Genomic DNA, 26376 nt, shown 5'->3' with positions numbered 1-26376 from the left:
TCAGCTTCTAAAAAAACTAGGATTTATCTTTAGCTCAAGATGTTGCTTTACCTCTGAACAGCTGTTAACCTTATACAAATCACAAATTCGTCCAGCTATTGAATACTGCTCTCACATTTGGAGTGAGGCCCCTAAAAACTCCCTCAAAATGCTTGACTCAATACAAAGGACAGCAAGCAGACTTATTAATGATCCATCTCTTACAAACTCACTCCTCCCACTTTTGCACAGACGTTTGGTTTCTATAATATGCGTATTCTATAAATATTTCCATGGGAAATGTTCATCTGAAATAGCATCAACAATACCCCGATGTACTCATTGGAACATGTGCAGCTGCTGCTGAAACATCCCTTCACAGTGCACCTTGAAACTAACTGAACAAGTTTCTTTTCCTCTGCCTTCTCCCTGATGTGTTTCCCAAGGAATACAATATAGTCTTTTAAACCAAATATAAACAAGTTCTCCTTTCCCAACCCACTACCCATACAAGGTACTAATGTGTTACAGGTTGATCAACCAAACTCTTGTGTATGGGCCCAACATAAAAAATAGGCAGCATAGCCAGATTGGTTACTGTTAAGTTCTCTGATGTTATGATCAGATCCAGCACTGTCAAACCTTGTGTCCCTGCCATAACATGCTACCTCAGACAATTATCTCTCAAAAGGTATATAAATTCCATTTCTGTCCCTCCTTTTGACCATTCCTCTTGTCAAACTATGTCCCAATAATTGAAATCTCTCACAATAATTACTCAACCCACACTGATCATGCTAATTTACCAATGCATGTTATCTACATTCTCCCTTACATCCCGTTCCAGATTACAGCAATAACTAATTACATATTTAGTCCTGTTGCAGCCATCTCACACCAAATAGCTATCATCAGCAAAGACCCTATTGTACTATAATTACTGTAAATAATGCTTGATTAAATTATTTGAATATACTAGGAGTAATTTCTGATATCAGCTATTAAAAATAAGGTTTCTTTGTACTGAGATGAATAAAACTAAGTCTGAGAAAAATAACAGCATTTCCTAAGGACAAACCTAGTTAGCATTTTGACATTCAAAATAGGTGAATACATCAAAATAGGAAAATTATCATATCTTTACTGGGTAATTGCATATTTCTTGGGAGATGGAGAATATATATAGTATATCACAGAGGTAAATGGAGTTTGAGGAATAATAATTATCCTATATCTATTATTATGTAATAATAATAGATATAATAGATATAGGAATACTGATAAAAGTGACTAGTGGCACAAGGTTCCATGCTACAACCACTACTAATTTATTTGCACATAAATGATATAGGACAGGAACCCTTGGCACGAATGCCAAATGTGACACACCATTGACTTTTTTCTAGCATACAACCCAGGGCTCACCTTAAAAAATAATAAAATAAATAAATACATATCCAACATCTTCACTGAGTTGTATATTTTAACTTAATAGAATGCAATTTTATTAAGTAGAGCGATAACAAATAAAAATGCAATAAAGAAACAAACACTATCAACTCTTTTAGCAATAAGAAAATGAAACAAACATCCTATTTTCAAGCCATCTATCTCCACGACATACAGACATACAAGTTCTGTCCCATTCAGTTGTTGCATCATTCATGGCAGCCAGATATGCTATGACTCATTTACCATCATTTTATACATTTTTTCTTGTTTTGTTTCATAAAGAATTTATCAGTTTTCTAAAGTGTGTATATATATGTGGATTTGGATTTAATTAAATCGTAAGTCATTAAAATATGGATTGGAAGTATTTATTGTCAATTAATATGTTTAATTTATTAGATATAAATGCAAATTTTCTTTACATTGCTATAAACATAAGTTATTGTTAAAGCTATGTGAAATGTATCGTCAATATTCAGAATTATTAAGTGTTACCTGCACGTGATCAGATGGCATGCGTATCCTTCTCTTTCATTTGCATGTGTAGGTAGGCTTATAATTGTACTAATTTTTAGTTTGCTTAAACTTGGTAGGGGTATGCAGAGAGTGATTACGATGAGATTTTCTGAGTCAAAATTATCATTTTTGTCAGTGTCCATATGTGCTACAGTACATTACATTTTTAATAACAATACATTTTTACACCTCATGATCCGATTTTCATTAAAATTGGAAGCTGTATGAAGAAATATACAATTATATTTTGTATGTACCTTGTGGTCATACAACCTTGGTCATTCAGTTGTAATTTACTTTTTTCCTTTTGCTATATTCCCTTCTTGACTTCCTTTCTTTCTTGCTCCTTTTTTTTTCTATTCATAGTTATGATATATATATATAAATATACAATTATCATATGTTTATATTTTCTTCCTGCCGTTTGTAGATTGTACAGATGTCACAACCACCAGCAATGAAACATACACATTCAAATGAAGAGGACATTAGAGAATTTAAAGAATACTGGACTGAAAAATATGCTATGATTAGGAAAGATAATAAAGCATTATGCATTTTATGTTCCGAATCAGTTGTTTGTAGGACTTCTGTAAAGAGACATTTTGAAACTGTTCATAAGAACTTAAGCAATAAAAGAGAGCAAGAACAAAGAATAATTTCTCATGAACTGAGCAAGACAAACAAAACATCCAATACTTCGATGAAATTTATTTCAGGTAGGTGAAATTTATTGCTGCTAGTTTTCAGGTTTCAAAGGTTATTGCCCAACATGGAAACCAATCAGTGATGAGGAGAATATTAAAGAAGCATAGCTAGAATATGCTCCTTTCCTTTTTGACAATCTTTCAGAAAAGGTAAAAATTATTCAGCACATTAAAGATTTGTCTGAAAAGTAGTAGAATGAGCAGAATTTGTCTGAAAATGATTAAATTATTTGGATAATTAGTTAAGGATAGGATACTTAAGTTGGAAAGGAATACAGCAGATCAAGTAAAAGATTTGGCTTCATGTAAGTTCTTTCTATTTGTGTTGATGAGAGTATAGACATTACATCATCAGCGCCTAGCTGATGATGTAATGTCAAAGATTGCTAGCCTATAGCAATCTTTGCTGAATTGTGTAGGGTTGACAAAGTACACAAAGCAAAGTAGTTATGAACAGATTATCTATTCGGCAAATTAATATTTCAACAGTGGTATCTGTCACAACAGATGGTGCAAATTGGTAAGGAAGCAGGATTTGTAAATCTGTTTGCAAAACATGTTGGTTATCTACTGATAGGTTTTCATTGCATCATACATGAGGAGACTTTATGTGCAAAAGCTGGCCTAATGGAACCTAAAGTGATGCAAACAGTAACCAAGGTTGTTAATTACATTTCTGCATGTGCTTTGAATAAAAGACAATTTCAGGATCTATTGAATGAGGTGGAATTGGTGTACAACGGACTAGTAATATAGAACAATGTTCGTTGGCTTAGTCAAGGTCTTGTTCTGAAACGATTTGTTGAATACCTGAATGAGATAAATCTCTTTTTGACTAATAAATAAGCGTCTTATAAAGAAATGTATGGAAACATATGGGTTTGTAAACTGATGTTATTTGCAGATTTTTTGTGAACATTTAAATGACTTGAACCTTAAACTACAGGACTCTGGTAAGACTCTTGATGTCATATTTGATGATATAAAGGCATTTGAAATGAAACTAGGAGTTTTTAAGAGGTATGTAGACAGTGAGAGATTCAGATATTTTCTAAACCTAAAGAAATACATCAATGATCTCCAAAAGGATGAACAAACAGCCCGCCAATGTCTTCAAAAGCTATTTTTAAACATCACTGTGCGAACTGTTGAGCAGATCTCCCTAAGATTTGTTAAGTTCAGAGAATTAGAAGAGACTGCAAAATTCATTAAGTTTCCAGACACTATAAAACTGAATGAATTAAACTTGCAGATGCTTTCATTGATAAATATGGATGATTTTGAAATGCAATTGATTGATTTTCAAAGTAGCTCAGTTTGGAGGGAGAAATCTGTTGACTTGGAAAATATTAAAAAGGACGATTAGAGATGGGAGTAACAGAGAGAAGTGTGGAAAACAAGATACTAAGAACTTGGAATACTATTCCAGGAACTTTTCTATGTTTAAAAATCCTCACAACAGCATTACTCTCCATTTTTGCATCTACATATTCTTGTGAATCATTGTTCTCAGTGATGAACTGTGTTAAGTCTCGTAATAGGAGTAGCCTTACAGATGAAACTAGTATTTCATGCATAATATTATTATTATTATTATCCAGGCCTCCATGGAGTCAAAAGACTCATCGTGAGAGGTCATTTTTAGGAAACACAAAGTTTATCATACCACTCCTTGAACCCATTGACCGTTTCTGCTCCAACCACTCTCTCAGGCAATGCATTCCAAGGTTCAACCACCCTTAACGCAAAGAAACCACTCCTCACCCTCTTGGGCACAGCCTCCTTTCATAACTTCCAGGGATGGCCTCTTGTCATCACTCCTTCCCGCTGTTCCACCAAGTGAAAGAACTCGCCAATGTTTACCCTGTAACTACCTTTCAACAGTTTAAAAGTCTCGATCATATCACCTCTCCTTCTTCTATCTACCAAACTCTGCAGTCCACATTCCCTCAGTCGATCCTCATAATTCATATTGTAAGTCCTGAAACCATCTTTGTTATCTGCCTCTGTACCCTTTCCACAGTCAATTTATCCCCTTCAAATCCTGGGGACCAAATCTGAGAACAATAGTCTAAGTGTAGTCCGATCAGGGCCTTATATAACTCTTATATCTCGACAGGTTACAAAATATAAACCTAATATAAATTATCTGTCATCGGTGATGCAGCAGCAGAAGTCTCATTGATGCTAAATAAATAAATAAAACATCCATTATTTTTCTTTCTCTAGTTTTCATTTGGTGTTTTCTACTAAAAAATTGTGAAAATGAACTTCTGTTTAATATATTATGTAGGTAAAATAACATTTTATTTTATCTGTAATTTTTATGTATTATCATAAGGGTTTAATTCTCATGGAAAGGCTTAGACGTTGGTTATGCATTTTTACTAAATAGCTTAAGGAAATTACAACGTATACTAGGATATACATTAAAATAAATTTTAATATACTTCCAATATTTTGGCAGCGTCACGTTGCCATTTTCACAGGAACTTAAAAACAAGGGAAACATAAGGGATTAAGAATTAATAAAAGAATCTTTCACTTTATTTTCTTTTATTGTGCTTTAGTCAAGTAAAGATAATGAGATTGTGCACTGTAATATATTGGAAAAACTTGAAAAAACTTATCTCTGATTGATCTTTATAAAAAAAACAAAAAATTCAGAATTATTATTATTATGTGACACCTCCAGGGAGTCCAAAGACTCATAGAGGGAGAGTGTGCCAACAGCATCGAATAATTGATCCCTTCCAACTACTAACTTCACTCAAACTTGCTTAACTTTTTGTGAGCCATTAGTAACAGAGGCTCTACCAATCGACCAATTATTGTTTATTCTTTTGCTAATGTTAAAAATTACATCTTTAAACTGTGTGGCTGTATATGGCAGCTAGAATTACACTTAAATGCAAATAAAAAATAGCCATACTATCAACAGGGTAGAAGGACTTTTAAGTAAAAATTCCATCACTAATTTTTACATTCATTCAATCTTACGACTTACAATAATCACTCTTACAATATTCTTTGATTTTACCCCTCTAGTGTGATTTTTGATTATTTGAAAAGGTTCTCCCAATATTTAAAAGACATGAAATAATAACATGTTTCCCAAAATTTCAGTTGGCAGGTGAGAAAATTTTGCATCAAAGATTTAGTGATTTTGGCATGCACACTTAAAAAGGTTGCCCACCCCTGATATAGGAAATAATCTGAATAGAAATATTCAGCTATTTGCTGATGATGCAAGTTATAGTACGCCCACAGATTCGAGACCCTTCGACACTTCTGCACATGTCATAAAAGGGTAATCAATCCATCTTCTGGGATGAGTTTGTTTATTATTACAGGTCGGAAAATTTAGCTTTTCTTTTACGAGCATTGTAGTTTTTAAACTAATACAGCGACAGACAAGAAAGCACATGATTTCGCATGTTGGCGACCAATTCGTACATCCTTCATTTCTTTCACCCCCTTCAGCATGAATGGACTATTCTTGGCAGAAAGCCAAACGGAGCTCCAGATACTGTATTCCCTATCAGAGGGAGAACATGCACTTGGTCTGTTAATGGGTTCAAGAAAAGGTATAATAGATTGTGTGGATAAGTATAGATCTCCCATGATGAGTCTTTGGACTCCGTGGTGGTGCCCATACAATAATAATAATGATGATGATGCACAGAGGTTTTTTTATACAAATGTCACAAGCATGATATATGAAGGGAGTGAACTGATAGTATCAGCCTGTCCAAAGATTACTGGAATCAGTGAAAAGTCATTAACAGAAGCCAATGTCCTAACAGAAATAGAATGGTATAGCATATTTGGGCAGAAGAGGAAGAATAAACAGATTGGATGAAATTTATGATAAGTGATGTGTTGCAGGATGATTAAAATAGGCTGTTAGTGTAGACAAAAGAGAATAGATGTTGGTTTAATGTGGAGAAATGTGAAATTATGCATTTTGGGATAAACTGATTACAATCTGTGTACCACATTGATGGTACTGTACTCCCTATCAGAGAGAGAATATGAAAAGAAATGGCACAAATGATTTTGAAAGTGTGAGGTAGAGGTGGACAGGATAGGATATTTAGTAAGATGTTGCTATAGACAGGGAACAAAGGATGATGGGAAAATATTCAGGCAGATAAGTTTGTGCAAAGAGAGTGATCATTATGCAAGATTTTAACTAGAGAAGTATATATATCAGGTAGAGGAAACAAACAATAGTAAGGAAATGGTATTTCTGGAATTTTTGAAGGACAAACATATCAGGCAGCAAGTAGTAGAAGAAACACAAGGATCAACAGTTTTTAGATTTGATCCTAACATAAGATCTGATCATAACTGAGATGTCATCCTTTACCCCATTTGGTGATAAAGACTAGTCTTGACATGGAGAATGAACAGACATGCAGAAGTATCTGAGGAAAAGGAATTTATGTGGAATATGACAGGTAACTAAAATAATATTAGAAATCAGCTAGAGACAGTTTCATGAAGAGAAGAATTGAAAGGAAGAAATATCAGCAGTGCATGGGAACTAGTTAAATATTTATCAGTGGCAAATTGTATTCCTCAAGAGAAAAAGATAACATGTAAAGTGGATAACTAATGACATCAAACAAGAACTGCAGATGAAGAGGTTATAGAAAAAGTATAGAGAGGGTGGAGCATAGTTGTATGAAAAATATGACTCAAGCCAGGAAAGTGACTAGTATAATAAGGAAGACAAAAATAGAATATGAGAAGAAAGTGGCATTGCAATCCAAGGAAAATATGAAGAAATTTTTTCATTATGTGATCAGTAGGAGAAGAAATTACTGTGAATGAACGAGCGAGCCTATTTGATGGAAATGAGAGGCAAGTGCCGCACGGTTAGCCTAGAGGCTTTGCGCTTCGCAACCATATTCCTGGGGAAGGAGTGTCCTAGGTTCGATTCCCGTCGGAGACGTGAGGAGCTGAAGGATCTTCCTCAGTCGTAGCCAAGTTAGCCGGTCTTGAGCACGGGCAGTAGGGTTTTTTCCGCCAGTTTATCTGGTGTTTTTCATCCCGCAAGCAGGCAAACCGGCCCCGTGAACACACAGGGATACAGCCAAGAATACCTTGAGGCATAGGAGTGACCATTCTATCCTCGTATTTCGGTTACGAAATCCAAGCATGCTTGGAAAGTTGTGGGCCTTAAAGGCCTGTTAAAGCCATCGGGATAGATAGAGAGGCAAGTGACCAAGATGATAACTTTATGGGCTATTTCATCTGGGATAAGTTAATATTTAAGTTGCAATATACAGGTTTAGATATGAGGTTAGTAAACTGGAATGGAAGTAGGCTGTCTCACAGATACTACTGTTTTGTATGGTGGAGCTATATCAAGGAAAAAGAAGGACTCAAGTGGAGTTCCACAAGGCTCATTACTTGTACCTTTGCTGTTTAATCTTTAACTGTCACTGAATTGCAGACAGATATAATGTGAATGAAGAGTTATTAGTAATAGATGTGGTCCTTCAGGAGGATTTGAATAAGTTAGAAAGGTAAGCAAATGAATGGGGATATCAATTTAATGCAACTAAATGTAAGTCTTGAAATTTGAGATTCAAATTGCTTTAAAAAAAAATAATAATAATAAAATAGAGCAAAAAAATACTTTCACCATGTACATCTAGAATACATTAATAGTATAGGTAGGCTAAAGATTTTTTTTTATTAATTAATTTATTTTATTGATCTTTTACATAATCCAGGAACCCTGCTCCAATGACCAAACACAAGTTCTTTAAGAACTTTTCAAGCCACTTCAAGCCTGCACATTCTATTGGTGGAAATTATACTAGATGAAATGGAGGTGGTAACAGATCTTGATGTGATGCCTGACAGAAATTTGAAGTCTAAGGGACATATTGCAAAAATGGTAAAGATAACCCAGAGGACTGCTGTAATACAGAAAAGGGCACTAACAAGAAGAGATAAAAGTTGTGATTCCAATGTACACATTTGGATTACTGTATTCAAATCTGGCCACCAGGATTGCAAAAGGAATGAAGTAACCTGAAAGTGGCAGATAACAGAAATGATATTAAGACCATATAATGTTGATTATAAGGACAGACTGAAAGCATGCAAACTTCTGAGTTGGGTGGATAATAAGACAAAGGGATGATGTGACAAACATTTGAAGTGTTAAGAAGTATTCAGAGGATTGACACCGATGAGATGTTTTGTATAACAAAACAAGGAAGACACAAAGAACCATCCCTAAAGATGCAAAAGGAAATGGTGAGTAAAAGAGTGAGAAGTACTTTTTTTGCATGGAGGGTGGTTGGACCACAGAATACATTGCCGATAGTGCAGATGGTGAAAAAGTTTAAGGAATAATATGACAGACTGATGTATAGGAGGGGGCACAATGAGTGATTTGACTCCATGGAGGTCCTGAATAATAATAATACTGCAGTGTAATGGGTAGCATCTTCTGAATCATCTCTCAAACTCAAACCTGGCCATCAAATCTGAATACTGTGCAAAGTTTAATAATATGATTATTAACAAACCTACATAGAGTCAAGAGAGGTAACTACTAGAAACAATTATCATATTATATCCCAAATGTATTCATTTTCTTCAGCAACATATTCTCACCCACCACTCTTCAGGTAAAAATATCTATTCCTCACTCCTCTGTTTAAAACACATATACAACCATTGTAAACTAGAGATATTAGAGAGGATGAAATCTAGCATGTGTCTGGTCACCTCCATGATAAATGAGCATGCGTGCAGTAATGATTATGTAATGCCGAATGGGATTTCACAGGTTTCAAATTTAAATGGGTTGGTAGTGACATTACATAAGGGTAACTGTGGGTAGAAAGGGACAGTGAAATGCATATACACAAATGCAATAAATATCAAGAATAAGAATGAGGAGTTTTTGGCATTGGTAAGCTTAACTTTGTCAAATTATAGGCATCACTGAGACTGGTTCACTGAAAATGATATAGTTATAGGGACAGAATGTAAAGGGCATTGTATTTTCAGGGAGGATAGAAGGAGATGGTTCATTTGAGACTACCTGGTGTGAAATAGAGCAAATAGGACAAAGTACATTATTGGGTGCTGCTATAGACCAAGGGGGGGGGGGGGTCCACAGGAAGATGTAAATGACATGAACTGGCAAATCAGCACAATGAGTGTGGGCCGAATAATTATCATGGGAAACTAACTATGGGGAACATCGATTGGGGGGAGAAAAGGGAGCATAGCAAGATGAAAGTGGAATTTATAGTTATTAATGGATAATTACATGAAACAACATTTTATTCTGATAATAGCATCAGAAGATATATCCATAACCAAGGTAGACACTCTCTGCCTCCAAATGACCATGCGGTCTTGTTCTGGGAAGTTGCCAAACACATGGATTTCTCTGTCAAGAAGGGGTTTGTGTTCAATTATAAGTCTGGTGATTATGACAGACTCAGGAGTCATATTGGAACAGCACCATGGCTTGAGAAGCTACAAGGAAGGAATGTCAGTAGTGCATGGCAAGTGGTCAGAGATTGCTTGAGGGTAGCAGTATCAGACTGCATACCCAAGGTCAGGAAGATAAACCAAGTTGGAATTAAGTAGATGAGTACAGATATAAAGCAAGAGCTGCAAAAAAGACAAGATTGTGGAGGAAATATAAAGAAAAAAGTGCTTACTTATGAGTGCAAGCAAGAAGGGGTGACTAGTATGGAAAGGAAGGCCAAATCACACTATGAGAGAGAATTAGCCAAACATGCCAGAGTAAACCCAAAAGACTTTTTTCATTATGTAGCAAGTAAGAGGAAAAATGACTATGGTAGAATGATTTAAACAATGCTCATGGTAGGAAGATGAATGAACCAAAAGAAATAGTTGCGTTGCTGAGTGATCATTTTCCAAAAGTGTAGTATCAACCAGGTGGTGATTTTACAGTTGCTATGTTACAGAGATGCATATCAACACTGAGGTACATGAACAGGAAGTATTCAGCATATTAAAAAATATGAATGTGAACACAGCAGTGGGACTGGATGGCATATCAGCCCATGCACTACATAAATGTGCAAAAGAATTGGAATTGCCTCTGGCAAAGTTGTTCAATCTAAGTCTCATTTCTGGCAGGGTTCCAAGGGAGTGAAAAGAGGGAAATATAATACCATTGCATAAAGGTGGCTCCAAGACAGAGGTAGCAAACTACAAACTAATATATCGGGAGTGGTTGTTAAAGTAATGGAAAGTTGGTGAAAGGTAAAATACAACAGTAGGAGGATAAGGATGCAATACTCTATAGTGGGCAGCACGGCTTTGTAAAGGTAGGTCCTGTTTTTGTAACTTATTCATTTTATAATAAAGTGACAGCGGAATTGGATAAAGGTAATGGCAACACCATGATACTACTCAACTTTACCAAGGCATTTGACAGAATACCACATGGAAAACTATTACAAAAACTGGACAGGATGGAAATGGATATGAAGCTAGTAGCATAGTAGGGAGATGGCCGATGGACAGATACCAGAGAGTAGTATATGGTGGAGTGGAGTCTAGGAGAATGATTGTGACTAGTGGAGTACCTCAGGGTTTGGAACGAGGGCCACTACTCTTTAATTTGTATATCAATGACATAGGGAAAGATTTATAAGAGGATATTCAGTTGTTTGTTGAATATGCAAAACTGGGGAGAGTAATTGTTGATAAAGGTGATGTAGATATACCGCAGGATGATTTATATAAAATGGCATTGTGGACAAAGGATAATGACTGTCAATTTAATGTTGCATAATGTAAGGTTATGCACTTTGGGTTGAAAAGGCTATATATGGTGTATAATATTGATGGTATTGGTTTGCAGGGAATTGATGAAGCTAGGGCTTGGAGATAATGGTGGACAAAGAGTTAAAAGTTCAGAGAACATATTGCAAAAGTTGGTAAAATAGCTCGACAAATTACTAGGATGTTGAAAAACACACTAACAAGTAAAGATAAGGAAGTTATTATGAAATCAAATCAATAACCTCAGACTATTGCCAACCTGGTTGGCCGAGTAGTTAGCACATCTGCTCTCCAGTCAAAATGCTGCGGGTTCGAATCCCATCCTGGACATGGATGTTTGTGATTGTCTGTGAAAATACTAGTGGTGGTGGTGGTGGTGGACGGTAGATGGCATTGGTGTAGATGATGATTGTAGTTGCAGTTCGCTGTAGTTGGTAAATTAAGTGGTGGAAACAGAGCTGTAGAGTAGGTGCCCTTCCTCGATGAGTCTTTGAATTCCCTGGAGGTATCATGTAATAATAATAATATGCTTTCAGAAAAGGATTGAGAGACTATCATGGGACTAAACAATGTTGACCTTTATTTTAAACGTATATTAAAAGAGATCACTATAACTTACGTATCATGTCCAATTATGATTCTAATATATTAACAAGTGTTCTGTTAGCCTTCATACATAGCCAATGGATTTTGCAGTGACTGTATCAAGCTAATTTAATTTTCTAGTAACCAGTATGGCTAGCCCTTAGTTTATTATTATTATTATTATTGTTATTATTATTCAGGCCTCCATGGAGTCAAAAGACTCATCGTGGGAAGTCCTTCCTAAGAAATATAAAGTCTATCAAGACTCATCGAGGGGAGGCCCCCCGTAAGAAACACAAACTCTATCATACCACTCATTGACCGTTCTCACTCTCACCACTCCATCAGGCAATGCATTCCATGGTTTAACCATCCTCCATGCAAAGAAACCACTCCTCACCCTCTTGCTCACAGTTTCCTTTCGTAACTTCCAGGATGTCATGGCCTCAGTTACACACATAAAAGAAATTGTAAAAACTCACTAACTTATTTTAACATATTTATAAACTACAAAAACTATGTGATAATGTATTTTATTCTATTTGTATATATAAGGAAAATATTTTTATTTGTCTATAACAAAATGATCAGCCAAAAATAAATGTAAAAACCAACAGAACATATGATAGTAATACTTGAATTGTATATTTATAAATATTATGTATACATAGTGAGAATAACAAACTTAATAAAATGCAAGACTATGTAGGTCTAGAGTAAATAACTGTAGACCTACATGTTACTTGACTGAAAATAACCCACACTGTGGTTATGTATAGTAAATAAATGTGAATAATCTGAAACTTATTATCATTATCCTTCTTCATACTGCTATGATTCACCACATCTTGACTACTGTGCACAGATTTGGTCACCTGGGTTTCTTGGGAACTAGGAGGTGGTTGAAAAGATTCATAGATGGTGACAGGTATGTAGAATACTACATACCAGGATAGGTTGAAGATTTGTGGGCTACAAAGTTTGCTTGATTGGCAGAAAAGAGGGGACATGACAGAAACTTTTAATATATTAAAGAGGTTTTATAAAATTGATGCAAGTGAAATTTTTCAATATATAACAAATAGAGAACTAGGGGCCATTCTTGGAAGTTGTGTAAGAGTGTGGTTAGTAGGGATATGTAAACCAGATTTTTTGCGTAAGTGGAATGGATTGCCAGAACTGGTTGTGAGTTCCCTGACAATGAATGGATGTGTGTGTATGATGGTTGATTGACTTGGGTCTCTGGACTCCATGGAGATGCCATAAATAATAATAATAACCTCCATGGATAGCTTTGGTAAATGGAAGAAATAGGTTAACAGGAAGTTAGTAATAATGTGAACTTAATTATACAGAGTTATACAATAGGTGTCCTCCCACGATGAGTCTTTGGACTCCTTGGAGGTCTCACGAAAATAATAATAATAATAATAATATAGTATTATTCTAGTATAGTATACCCTATTTCTGTGGAAATTCTATGGAAAATAATAATAATAATGGAAATTCCAAGCTGAAGCTCCCTGCTAATGAAAGCCATGAAATTATCCCTACATGTAAACAAATGTATAAAAATTCCTCACATCGGTGTTAAAAGGAGGGTCCGAAAAGTGGTGCCATCTTCGCCTTACCATAGATGGCACTTCAGGCAGCAAGAGATTTTTTTTTTTTTCTAAGTTGGTACATCTGTCATAAGCATCCATGTGAAATTGCAAGTCATTCTATGAAGTAGTTTGTTTTATACAGCTGTCTGAAGTGAAAGTGTTGTCTGCATCTGTTGAAATGGATAAAATCGAGTATTCTGCGGTTATAAAATTCTTTGTAAAGGAAGGTTTAACGCCAAAAGAAATTCATTCGAAGTTCATAAAAGTTTATGGGCACTCTTCTCTTTCATTTTCGACAATTAAGAAATGGGCTGCCAAGTTTAAACATGGCCATACCAGCCTTGAAGATGATCCACGTGAAGGACGTCAAAAAGTGTAACAACACCCCACCCATTAATCATTGATCAAGTGCATGATATGGTATTAGATGACCAGCGAGTCAAAGTGCGTGAAATTGCTGAGACTATAAGCATTTCAAAAGAACATGTAGGATATATTTTGAATGAAGAATTGCAAATGAAAAAGCTTTGTGCAAGATGGGTGCCATGCTTGCTCACAGCAGATCAAACACGCACTTGCATGAAAATCTCTCGACAGTGCTTGGAGCATTTTAACAAGAATAAAACTGATTCATATTGTGCATTTGTGCATTAATTTATTACTATGGATGAGACTTGGATTCACCATTGCACACCAGAATCCAAACAGCAGTCAAAACAGTGGCTTCTATCCACTGTTTTGACTTAATTATCTTGAAAAGGGTAAAACAATAACCAGGGAATATTATTACGATCTTTTAACCAGACTAGATGGAAAAATTTGTGAGAAAAGATCCGGTTTGCAGAAGAAAAAAATCATCTTTCATCAGGACAATGCACCTACCCACAAAGGTGTTTTGGCAATGGGAAAATTAAGGGATTTGCACTATGAATTGTTGGAACATCTACCCTATTCCCCAGATTTGGCTCCCTCTGACTTTTATCTCTTCCCAAAACTAAAACTCTTCCTTGCTGGTCAGCATTTTTCTTCGAATCAAGAGGTGATTACAGCTGTAGAGGGGTATTTTGCAGATCTTACTGAGAACCACTACAGGAATGGGATAATGGCATTGGAGCATCACTGGAATAAATGTATTAGTCTTAAGGGAGATTATATTGAAAAATAAAAATAACTTTGAAATTATAAATTCGTTTTTTCATTGTTAGGCCGAGAATTTTTCAGGCCACCCTTGTATTTTCAAGGATAAGCTATCAAAGCTCCGAATCCCAAAGGCATTTTTTTTTTAAACTACTAGATTTTTTTCTCGTTCTCTGTTTTACTATCTTTTCAACTATATTATCTGATGTTATTACTGACTTGTAACTTCAGAATGCCATAAATGTTTATCTTGCAACCAGAAATTTTTTATATTGGAACCTGACTTTCAAATTTCTCAAATTCACATCATTATCTATTATCTATGATTCTATGAATACTGCTCAAGTTTCCTGCATCTGTTATACTTATTTCTTCTTGATAAGGAATCCAGCTAACATGATTCACTACCTCCGAAGTATCCAAAAAGTTTCATTTTTTTAATGACTTGATCCCAATGAAAGGCTGGAAACCTATAATTTACATTTTTCTTGAAAATAAAATTAAAATCCAAAAACAAGTATTTCTCTTGAAAAATCCATGTGCATTACTTTCTATTTAATAATAATAATAATAATAATACAAGCAGACAGTTATTTTGCAAACAGGATAGATTTTAAAATCTCAGTCAGACCGTACTTTTCTTCAGCTGACTTACACTTCTAACACAAACACACTACATCCACCATCTCCAAAAACTCTTCAATATCCATCAAAAATGTCCCTGCATCTGATGGTGTTCCAAACATCTCCCTTAGAATGTCTGTTGATATCCAGGAGTAAATCTGCTTAATAGATTAACCCTCTCCCCTTCACCTTCACAGATTATCCCCAATTACTTTGTCATAGGATGCCTTATCTTGCATTATGCCCTTTCCATAAGTATTTTCATGGCTCCACTTGCCCACCATTCCTTCATTTTCTTCTAAACGTATAAAAACGTGAGCAGCTACTGATCAACACAATACACAGTTCAGCTCCAAATTCATCAAAGCCAATCTCTCTCTCTCTTTTATTCCATCCACTTTTTTGATACACCTTTCCCATACTGTTTTCCCCCAGAAATGACCTCCAGCTACTGAAGAAACTTAGATGCCTTCTTTCTCCCTGACCACTTCCTTTTTTTTCCCTAATCATACACACAAAGAATTCTTGTATCATAGGTTCTGTAACTGTTTTATATAGGATTGATTGAAAATAAAAAAAAAATGACATAGTATCTCATTATCATGTATATTCTTCAGCTGGTTTGCCTATTTTGAAGAAGAGAAAAGTTCAAGTTTTAGAAGGCACTCTTAAAGGTTCCTCACATTCTAAGCAGGATTTGGTTCTAGATCCTTCCCATTAAATGATAACACTGTTCTGCCAGTTACTTTCTTTTTTTGTATGTTAGGAATGAATACACAGATATATTATTGCCATACCGTTAGTGCATTCCCTCTCCATCCATTCAACCAACAGTGAGTTTGAATCCCATAACTGACCACAGGAATTTTGTGAATGTCTTTAGATGCCAGCAAGATAGATGGTGTGAGACCACCACCTTGCTTTTTCAGGCCTGAAAAGCTCCTGTTTTTTCAGTTTTGGTTTCTCAAGCACAGTTTCCAGATTACTTATCTGGAAACTTCAGGCTAATGGTCTTTTGTGTATGATATTCACATTAAAAAAGGAGAGGAATAGAGAATGACATTCGGCTTTAAATGCATTCCACAATTTAAAAAATATGGTATTATCATATATGACAATATTAATAACATAGTACTTTTAAAAGCAATTAATATCATATGGTATTAATTGTATCCAATTCAGACATCGAGTTTTTAAGTAAATATTTTGCAATTCAACTGAATAAAGGATATAAGGTTCAAACTAGAAAACTGGCTAGAAAAACAGTAAGAGTTCAGGGAAATCCCAAGGAGTTCTTTCATTATGTGGCCAACAGGAGGTGAAATGATTATGGAAGAATGAACTTGGCAGATAAAGGTGGCTGGTTAACTGTGCAAACAAAGTGGTCAAGTTAATTTAATGATATCTGTTCATTCTGGCAAAACAAGTTTTATTTCTAGAGGGAACATCTGAAGGATAAAAAAAAAGCAATTAAATCAACTAAATAAATGGCTGCAAAAGAACAATGTGCTTCAATTATTAAGTATTCTGGATATCAACAATGGGAAGTAGAGTTCGATGAGATTTCATGCATGCTTTTTAAAGGAATATGCTAAAGAAATTTCATTCCACTGACAAATGGCTATATAACATTTTCACTGCTAAGCTCAAGAATTTTTCAGGCAGTTTAAAAGGGGCATCTTGCTGAACTCGAGTATTATCAAGAGCACACTTTTGGATTCCACTAAAACAATTTTTACAGACATTTGAATTTTGCTGGCATATGCTAATAACTATTATGAATATAATTCAGTTCATCACAAGCAATTTTGTATGTTATCTTGTATGTTTGTATGTTATTTTGTATTTCACTATCCCTGAGTCTTCCCAGGGATAGTGAAAAAATAGCAACATGTGTGCAAGCTGAAAATTGCATGAAATAATCAGGAAAGAGACATAGGCAAACCAATCACTCTCCTGAATGTCTGCATAAGGGATTGAAGTGGTGCAGAAAGTTTTTTTTTTTTTTTAAATACTGTGCATAAGTTCTAAATTCTCAGATGCTGTACAAAATAAAAACTGGAAAAAATACACCTGCAGATTTTCAAATAACTCTCATAAGAGGAATATTCAAAACTTCCATACAGCAAGAGCAATCAGTAAAATAGGATGAGCATCATATGGTAATGACCAACACCTCAGATTGAAATGAACATACAGAAATGGATGTATACAATTACTAAAGGATAATTACCTGAAACAGCATGTCTTGGAGGGGACCTGACGTTTGGGAGAGCTTTATCTGGTAACAGCGCACCAGAAGATGTATCCATAACAATGATTGGCAAATTGCCTCAGATTGGGGAAAGTGACCACACCATACAGTCTTGTTCTGGAAGGTTGCTAAACACATGGAATTCTCTATCAGAAAAGGATTTATACAGAACTACAAAGCTGGTAATTATGAAAGACTTAGAAGGCATCTTGGAGCAGTGCTATAGCTTAAAAACCTATAAAGAAAGAGAGAATGTCGGAGCATGAGAAGTGATCAGGGATTGTTTGAGAGAAGCAGTATGACTACATATCCAGGGACAAGAGGATAAACCAAGTGGGGGTTAAGTGCATGAGCAGCAATACAGAGTAGGAATGGCAAAAAAAAATAAAAAATAATAATACATTATGGAAAAATAAAGTAAAGGTGATCAGAATAATCATAAGCAGTACAAAGTGCAGGCAAGAAGGTTGACTAGTGTATGGTAAGAAAGGCAAAATCATATTATGAAAGAAAATTAGCTAAGTAAGCCAAAGTAAATCCAAGAGTTTTTTGCCACCACGTAACAAATGAAGAATGATTCTTCTTTCATTACGCATTATTCCCGCTTCCTATGCAGGGTCCGTGTGTTACTTAGATGCAACTTCTTGTTAGTACCACTCCCAACGACCTGTCGCTTGGAGGGGGGGATATATTTTTGACTGTAAGAGCGTATGTTCACGGGGCCAGTTTGCCTGCTTGCAGAATGAAAAACATCAGATAAACTGGCAGAAAAAACCCTACTGCCTGCGTCCAAGACCGGCTAACTTGGCAATGCCTATGGAAGATCCTCAAATTCCTCACGTCTTCAATCGAACCTGGGACACTCCTTCCCGAGGCATATGGTTGCGAAGTGCAAAGCCACTAGGCTAATGGTACGGACAAAATGAAGAATGATTATGAAAGGATAATTTAATCAATGCCAACTGTAGAAAAGTGATAAAAGAAGAACAGTTGAGTTACTGGATGCTCACTATGCAAGAATGTATCATCCAGGTGAAGATTCTTCAGTTGTTGATGTGACTGATGTCAGAACTGAAGCAGATAAACTATAGATAATCAGCACATAAAAACATCAATGTGAATGCAGCAGTGAGACTGGATGGCATGGCAGTCCATGTGCTACAGAATGTGCAAGAGAACTGGCAATGGTGCTAATGAAGTTGTTTAATCTAAATCTCAACATAGAGGTCTATTCCCATCACTCCAACTTTGTATTTTATCTCTTATCATCCTTACTGGCAGAAAAATCGGAATGCCTATGACAAAGTTGTTTAATACAGGTCTCGTTCACCCATCCCCTTACTCCATGGGTTAACAAGAATGTGCAGAAGAACTGGGAGTGCCTCTGGTGAACTTGTTTAATCAAGGTCTCAGCTCTGGCAAGCAAGTGGAAAGAAGACGCTTACTATTCTACTACTTACTACCTTATCAAACACTTTGCAAAATCTAGAAAAACTGACATATAAACTTCTCTTCTAATACATTTATCACCCTATTATTATTATTATCAACATACCTCGATGGAATCAAGAGACTCATTGTGGGAGGTCCACTCTTGCATGAACAGCTTATCGTACCTAGACTTAAATGCATTCACTGTGTCTACACTCACCACACTCTCAAGTAATGCATTTCAATCACCCACCACTCTCCATGCAAAAAAATCTACTTCTAACCCCCTTGCTCACACCCACCTTATACAGGTTCCAGGAATGGCCTCTAGTTCTCCATGTCACCAGATATTCTATAAAAATCTTATCCACATTAATCTGGTAATTACTCCTTACCAACGTATATGTCTTGTTCATGTCCCCCACCCCTTACTTCTATCTATCTACTAAGTTCTGTAATTTGCATTCTCTCATCATAATAATCTGTCCTCATATTCCACAACCCAGAGATCAGAAACTGACTTAGTCAATCATCCCTGAACCCTCTCTAATAACTCATCATCCTTTGAAAACCAAGCAACCAAATCTGTGCACAGTAATCCATGTGCCAGATCAGAACTTGTACAATGGAATCATAACATTCGGTGTTCTCTGCATCATTTCCATGATGTGTTTGTTCTCACAATTTTAGCAAAATGTTCATGGAAAAGTCCCTATCTACCATCACCACCAAATCTTTCATCTCCTCTAAAATATCCCACCAATCCTATACTCTGCATCCCATCTTTGCTTCCCAAAATTTAAAACCTTCCACTTTGCTATGATAAATTGACATCCCCACTGAGACAGTCTATTTAGGTCCTCTTGCAAAGCTACAACATCTGCTCTACCTTCTCATAACTCCCCAGCTCTGCATCATCTGCAAACTGTATATCACCATTTAAGCCCTTTCCAATGTCATTTACATACAAATTAAACAACAATGGTTCTAAAACAGATCCCTGAGGTACACTGACTTTCATCTCCTGGGAGATCGCTCCACCCATACACAACCTGCTGATACCTATCAGACAGCCAATCTCCAATCCAACGCACTAATCAACTATCCAACCCCATCTGTTCCAATTTAACTACTAGTTCAACATATGGCAATCAATCAAAAGCCTTTGCAAAATGTAAATATACTAATGTATATGCATCCCCTTGTCCAATGTATTCATCACCTTGTTATAAGTAAGCAAGCAAGCAAATTACTAAAACACGATCTTCCTTTAGCAAACCAAAGCCGTTCAAGTCCATTAAGGAGAATTCTGGTGCTGTCAACACAGTTCCAGTTCTAAATCCTTGTTCTCACTAGCTCCTCCAGACAACCTGATTGGCCTATAATTCAAAGCCTTAGTCTTATATGTGAAGTGGAATAATTCTGCCATCTTTGCACTCCATTGGAACTTGGGCTAATCTAAGACTATGTTAAAAACGTAAGCTAAAGTTGGTAATAACTCTCTAGAACATCCCACTACTCTGAAATTCTGCACTATATTACATTCACAAGGATGAAATATTTCAATGAACTGCTCATTAAACACCTCTACTATATCCTCCTCGGTGTTTATTATTCTCCCATTATCACTGATAAACATCATCTTCCCATAATCATTTTGCTTTCTACTGGCTAGATATTGAAAAAACTCCCTAAGATTTCCTTTAGTCTCATTTCATAACTGCTGCTCATACTGCACTTTTGCTACCCTTAGCAAGCGAGTTACCTTTCTTGCTTGCTCTTTGTACTCCTCATGCAACTGATTATCACACTTTGTGCCACTCCACAATGCCTTTTATTCTTCCAGATTGCATGCTTCACTTCTTCAGCCATCCATCTAATAAACAAGCTTAGGTGTTGAATGTTATTCATAAATTTTATGAGTTCAGTCATTCATTTTACACCTACCTTATTAATCTACTGACCTTTGGACAGAGACAATCACTCAGTCATTGTCTCTGTCAGATACTTCCTGAATAGAGACCAAGAAGCACTGATTTCCTTCTCATCCAATTCCTCTATCCATGCCATTGCTGCAAATTGCCTCTGAGTTTGTCATAATCACCTGTCTTATAGTTTCATAAGGAACTTCTTATAGTTACAATTCCAAAATCCTTTCTCATAAGCATCCTGATGTGGCTGGCCACCACCCAAGTGATCACTTCATGGACACTTTCACAAAATGGAGGAAGACGTGACACTTCATTTTATTATTATTATTAAGAGAGACCTCCAGGGAGTCTGGGACTCATCAAGGGAAGCAACATACTACACACGCCAGCTATCATACTTATTCTTGAATTCATTCACACTATTTGCACTCACAACATCCAATGGCAATCATGTACCACCCTATGAGAGAAAAATCTAGGCCTTGATCCCTTCTTAGTGGCATTCATTCTCAGCTTCCAAGGATGCCCTCTTATCCTTTCTTCTTCCTCCATAAATTGAAAAATTCCATCAATTGAAATCCTCTATGACCCTTTCAGAAGTTTGTAAGTCTCAATCATATCACCCTCTTTCTCCTGTTTGCTAGTGTTTGCAGTTTGCAAATTCTCAATCTATCTTCATAATCAGTATTCCACAATCCTGATATAATTTTTAACACTCTCCTTTGCACTCTCTCTCTCTCTCCACTATATCAGAATCACAACAGAAACCAGGAGATCAGATCTGTGCACAATTGTCCAAGTAAGGTCTCATCAAGGCCTAGTAAAGAGGCAAAATGACATCCTTATCTTTACATGTGAATGTTCGTTTCAGCATTGCAATTATCTGTTGAGTTGTATTTGCAATCTTTGCTACATGGTCCCCGAACTTCAACTTGCTCTCTACTAATACTCCAAGATCCCTAGCCTCATCAGTTTCTTCTAGCATAATCCCACCGATATAATACGCCATTGGATATCTAATCATGCCGAAGTAAATGACTTTACATTTACTGACATCCATTTTCCCATGCCCACAATTCCAGCCTATTCAAATCATTCTGCAAGTACTGCATATCAGCAGCATTCCTGATTACCCTACCTATCTTTGCATCATCAGCAAACAGCTGTATGTCGCTTGTCAAACCCTTCCCAATATCATTAATGTACAGATTGAATAACAGTAGACCAAGCACTAATCATTGTGGTACACCACTGGTTACCTTAAATCTTGCGGACTCATATCTCCCATATACCACTTTTTGATATCTGTCAGTCAGCCATCCTCTTAGCCACACTAATATTCTATAATCCAAAACCCATATTCTCCAATTTATGCAACAGTCTAGCATGCTGTATTCTGTCAAAAGCCTTAGCAAAATACAAAAGTATCATGGTATATCCATTCCCCTTGACTAGTTCAATGGTAATATTGTTATAGAATGTCAGCAAGTTGCTAAAACATGACCTTACCGTAGTAAACCTATGTTGCTCATTGCAAAGTAGAAATTCATTGTCAACCCTTTTCTGAATATGAGCTCTAATCAATTATTCCAAAATCTTGGTCAATAGTTAGATACATCTGTCTCTGCACTGCCCTTAGTTGATGCACCACCATTACTTGAACAACCTCTTTTGTATCTGTAATCCTCCAGCCATCTGCAACTAGAAGAGTTATTCTTTCATATTCTTTCTTTCTTTTACTTGCAGCATATCAATAGAATTCTTGTGGGTCATCCTTAGCATGCAGAGCCAGTTTCTTTTCATACTCAGACTGCTTTCGTACAACAGTTGTAACTATTCTAGCCTGCTGCTTATAATTTTCATAACAGACATCATACTTATGCAAATGGTATTCCTTCCACATCATCCTTTTCTTATGAATCTCTTGCTCATTAAGATTATACGTCTATTTGACTCCTACCCTATTTATTCTTTGAACTCTTGGGACACATTCTTATATTGCATCATTTAAGTATTGTTTAAATGCTTCGCATGCACTGTTGATAATTTTCCCATTCAGCAACTGATCCCATTCCAGTAAACTCCTCAGTCGGTCATAATTTCCTGCTTTGTAGTTCAGCATGTAACCTTTTCTGAATGGAACATTCATAAACTTAGTCACTTCCCAAGTGAGCACCACATGATCATTGTCACCAACCAGAGGCAGAATAGTTATGTCTTTAACTGAAACACACTCTGACACTATAATCATATTAACACTCTTTGACCTCGAGTTTCTTCTGTCACGTGCTGCTTGAGGAAGTTGTCCTGCAACAGTTCAATAAATTCATTTTCATTCTTCTCATGAGATTCTACCACTACCCAATCAATATTTGGATAATTAAAGTCTCCCATTATGATTATTCTTTTCGCATTCATGTTTTCTATTTGGTGATGTTTCTTCATCACTAGCAACCAATCCACCAGGTCTGTAACAACAATATCAACAATATCTCTTCTGATGAGATAATCAAATTCAAGACCCATAATCCATGTGTGGCCTGTTATGTACTGCTTAAGGTAGTCGTCCATCAAAACTCAAGAAATTCATTCTCTTTGGTTCGTGATACTGTCTCCTCATTCCAGTCTATATTACCGTAACTGAGATTGCCAAAATTAATCACCCTTATCTTATTGGCCAGACCTGCCTAAATATTTCCTTCTCACTACCTTCCACATTACCAGGTCTACAGCAACATCTACCAAACATTTCATCCTGTCCACCTCCACTTCACACCATACTGCTTCAAAACCACTTTCAGTATTTGTTCCTTGCATCTCCATCCCAGATGGGCACAACACCTCTGCTATCATCAACAGCACTCCTCTTCCCTTTTTTGCCTTGTCTGTCTTCATGAAAGACTACACATCCCTCAACCTCTATTCCTGTCAGAATGTCATCCTTGTTCAACCATATCTCACTTATAGTAGCAATTTTGGGGCAAATAACCTCTTTCAATGCTACAATTTCATTCCCCTTGTTTCAAATACATCTAGCATTTGCAAACATATACACCACCACCACATTTCTGTTTCTATAACAAGTCTCACTGATCCCACTTCTCGGATATGACTCCTCCATCCTCGTCCATTCCTGTCTATCATCATTGATATTAAACCTCTCTCTCTCCAGGCTTAAATGTTAGCTCCACATCCTTGACTATTTTAATCCTTCCTTGTACATGCACTCATCTATTCCTGAAACCATCATCAAACACTACTAACGCAGGGTCTCCCTGTCCAACCTGTGTTCCTTCCCTCTCTCGCTCTCATTCTCTGCACTATTTGCAAACTTGCCTACGCTGGATTCTCATCAATCGAACTATGTATTCTCTCTTATCATCCTTACTAACACCTTCACCACCACTCCCCAACATGTCAGTCCATGTGTTAACAAAAAACATGAAGAATTTGCAGTGCCTCAGATGAAGTTATGTAATCTAGGTTCTCAGCTCTGGCAAGGGTCCAAGGGAGGGGAAAATAAAGGTAAAGGAAGTTTTCCGAAACAGAGGTTTTGAATTACAGTTAGTATGTTGGGAGCGGTGGTTCAGCTATTGAAGAAGTTGGTTAAAGATATGACACAGGAATGGGGATAAGAATAATACAATATAGTGCAGTGAACAGCACAACTTTGTAAAATATAAGTCCTAACCTAGTCATTTACTCATATTTTATAATGAAGTGACAGCAGAAATGGATTAAGGAAATTGTTAGACTATGATACTACCAGATTTCCAACAGTCTAATAATACAGCATGGAAAATTATAAGTTTGAGAAAATGGGACAAGATAGAATATGAAGCTGATGATATGGCCTGGGGGATGATAAATAAACACCGAAGTATTACATGGTAAAGTGGAATCTAAGAAAATAAGGGCGATTAGCAGATTGCCTGAAGGCTCTGTATTAGGAACACTATTCTTTAATATATAAATTAATGATTTATAATATATAAAGGAAATGATTAATGATATATAAAGGAAATGATTTAAGGAGGGTATTCAGATGTTTCCTGATGATGCAAAACTGGGGAAAGCAATAGCTGATAAAGGTAATGTAGATATTCTGCAGGGTGAATTTACGATTGCCAATGCGAGCAAAGGATAACTTGTCAATTTAATGTTACAAAATGCATGATTATGCACTTCAGATTGAAAACATTACATACCATGTACGCATTAACAGTACTAGATTCTTTCAGTGATGCCATGGAAAGAACATAATCTGCTGAGTTTGATGGATCAGAGGAAGTGGAAGATAAGGCTGAAATATTCAAGATGTTGGATGTGCATCTAAGATCAACAATTAGAGACTTTCAAGAAGCCAGAACAAGGGTCAATTCCTGGCAGATAAGTGATGAAAAAGTGTCCTGGCATGGAGAGTGGTGAACACACAGAATGAATTACCTGAAACTCTTGTGGACATATATGTGTGTAGGCCATACCTTCTGCAGTTAGCCTTTTATCTGGGATGAGATTTTGTAATAATAATGTCTGTTAAAGGATACAGGGACAATTACCAACTGTAAATACATATTTATTATATATTATATATCAACATTCCAAAGATCACTATTTGATGTTTAAATTACCTTTTAAATTTATCTTGGAGTTAATTAACTTTAAATTAAGTTACACTATCAACAAAAAAAAAGCAATACCAGAAGTAACTTATTATTTAAAAACAGTATAATTGTACTAAAAATGCTTTTTTTTTCTTTTTCTTTTTTTTTTTTCATTGGGAAGAAAAACTTTCCCAGAAATCCCTCATTAATATAAATTATCCCGTTTATCCTTTCCGAAATAAAAACCTCACTGGCCGGAACTCAGAAACAGAAGACAGCGATGCTTAGATACCAGTTTTAAAATCTACGGCACATAGTCATTGTAGTCAAAAACGTGCAACAAACCAACTTATAACACGTACAGAATATAAACAACACATGCAAACTACCTTACGTACACCTAGTGCTGCAATCTAGCGGAAAAAGATAACACTCTCAGACATATAACTCAATTGTAATATGCAGAGTGATTATAATTAAAGTTGACATTTCGAAATGCTATAAATGGGTAACTATTCAACATGACGACATGTGCGGAATGGAATTTTATTTTGCGTAAAAACTAATGTTAGTTCTAAACGTTGCCAATTGGGCAATACTTGACGCTGCAATATCGTAGTGGGTAATTCAAAACGTCACAAAACGTAGAATTCACACGGCGCGTTGTGTAAGCACATAATAACGTGTTCAACATGCTGTCCTCCGTTGTCGGCAACGTGCTGAAATCGCAAAATCGTTCAGCTCAACTGA

General features: G+C 36.1%; 1 protein-coding gene across 6 annotated transcripts in view; it reads right to left on the bottom strand.

The window, feature by feature from the left end:
- Cog1 (conserved oligomeric Golgi complex subunit 1) overlaps window positions 1–25974 on the bottom strand; it is a 580539-nt gene extending 554565 nt beyond the window's left edge. For all 6 annotated transcript variants that reach the window (XR_016549365.1, XM_090403917.1, XM_090403919.1 and 3 more), the window contains exon 1: window positions 25654–25974. The gene's annotated coding sequence lies outside the window, so the exon portion shown is untranslated. The remainder of the gene's footprint in view (window positions 1–25653) is intronic.
- Between the last annotated feature and the right edge of the window lie 402 nt (window positions 25975–26376).

The sequence above is a fragment of the Typopeltis vanoorti genome, chromosome 14 (genome assembly GCF_054136105.1).
Source record: "Typopeltis vanoorti isolate ZY-2024b chromosome 14, IOZ_Tvanoo_1.0, whole genome shotgun sequence".
Classification (NCBI taxonomy): domain Eukaryota; kingdom Metazoa; phylum Arthropoda; class Arachnida; order Uropygi; family Thelyphonidae; genus Typopeltis; species Typopeltis vanoorti.
Note: the sequence above shows the minus strand (reverse complement) of the source record. Positions and strands in the feature narration are given on the sequence as shown.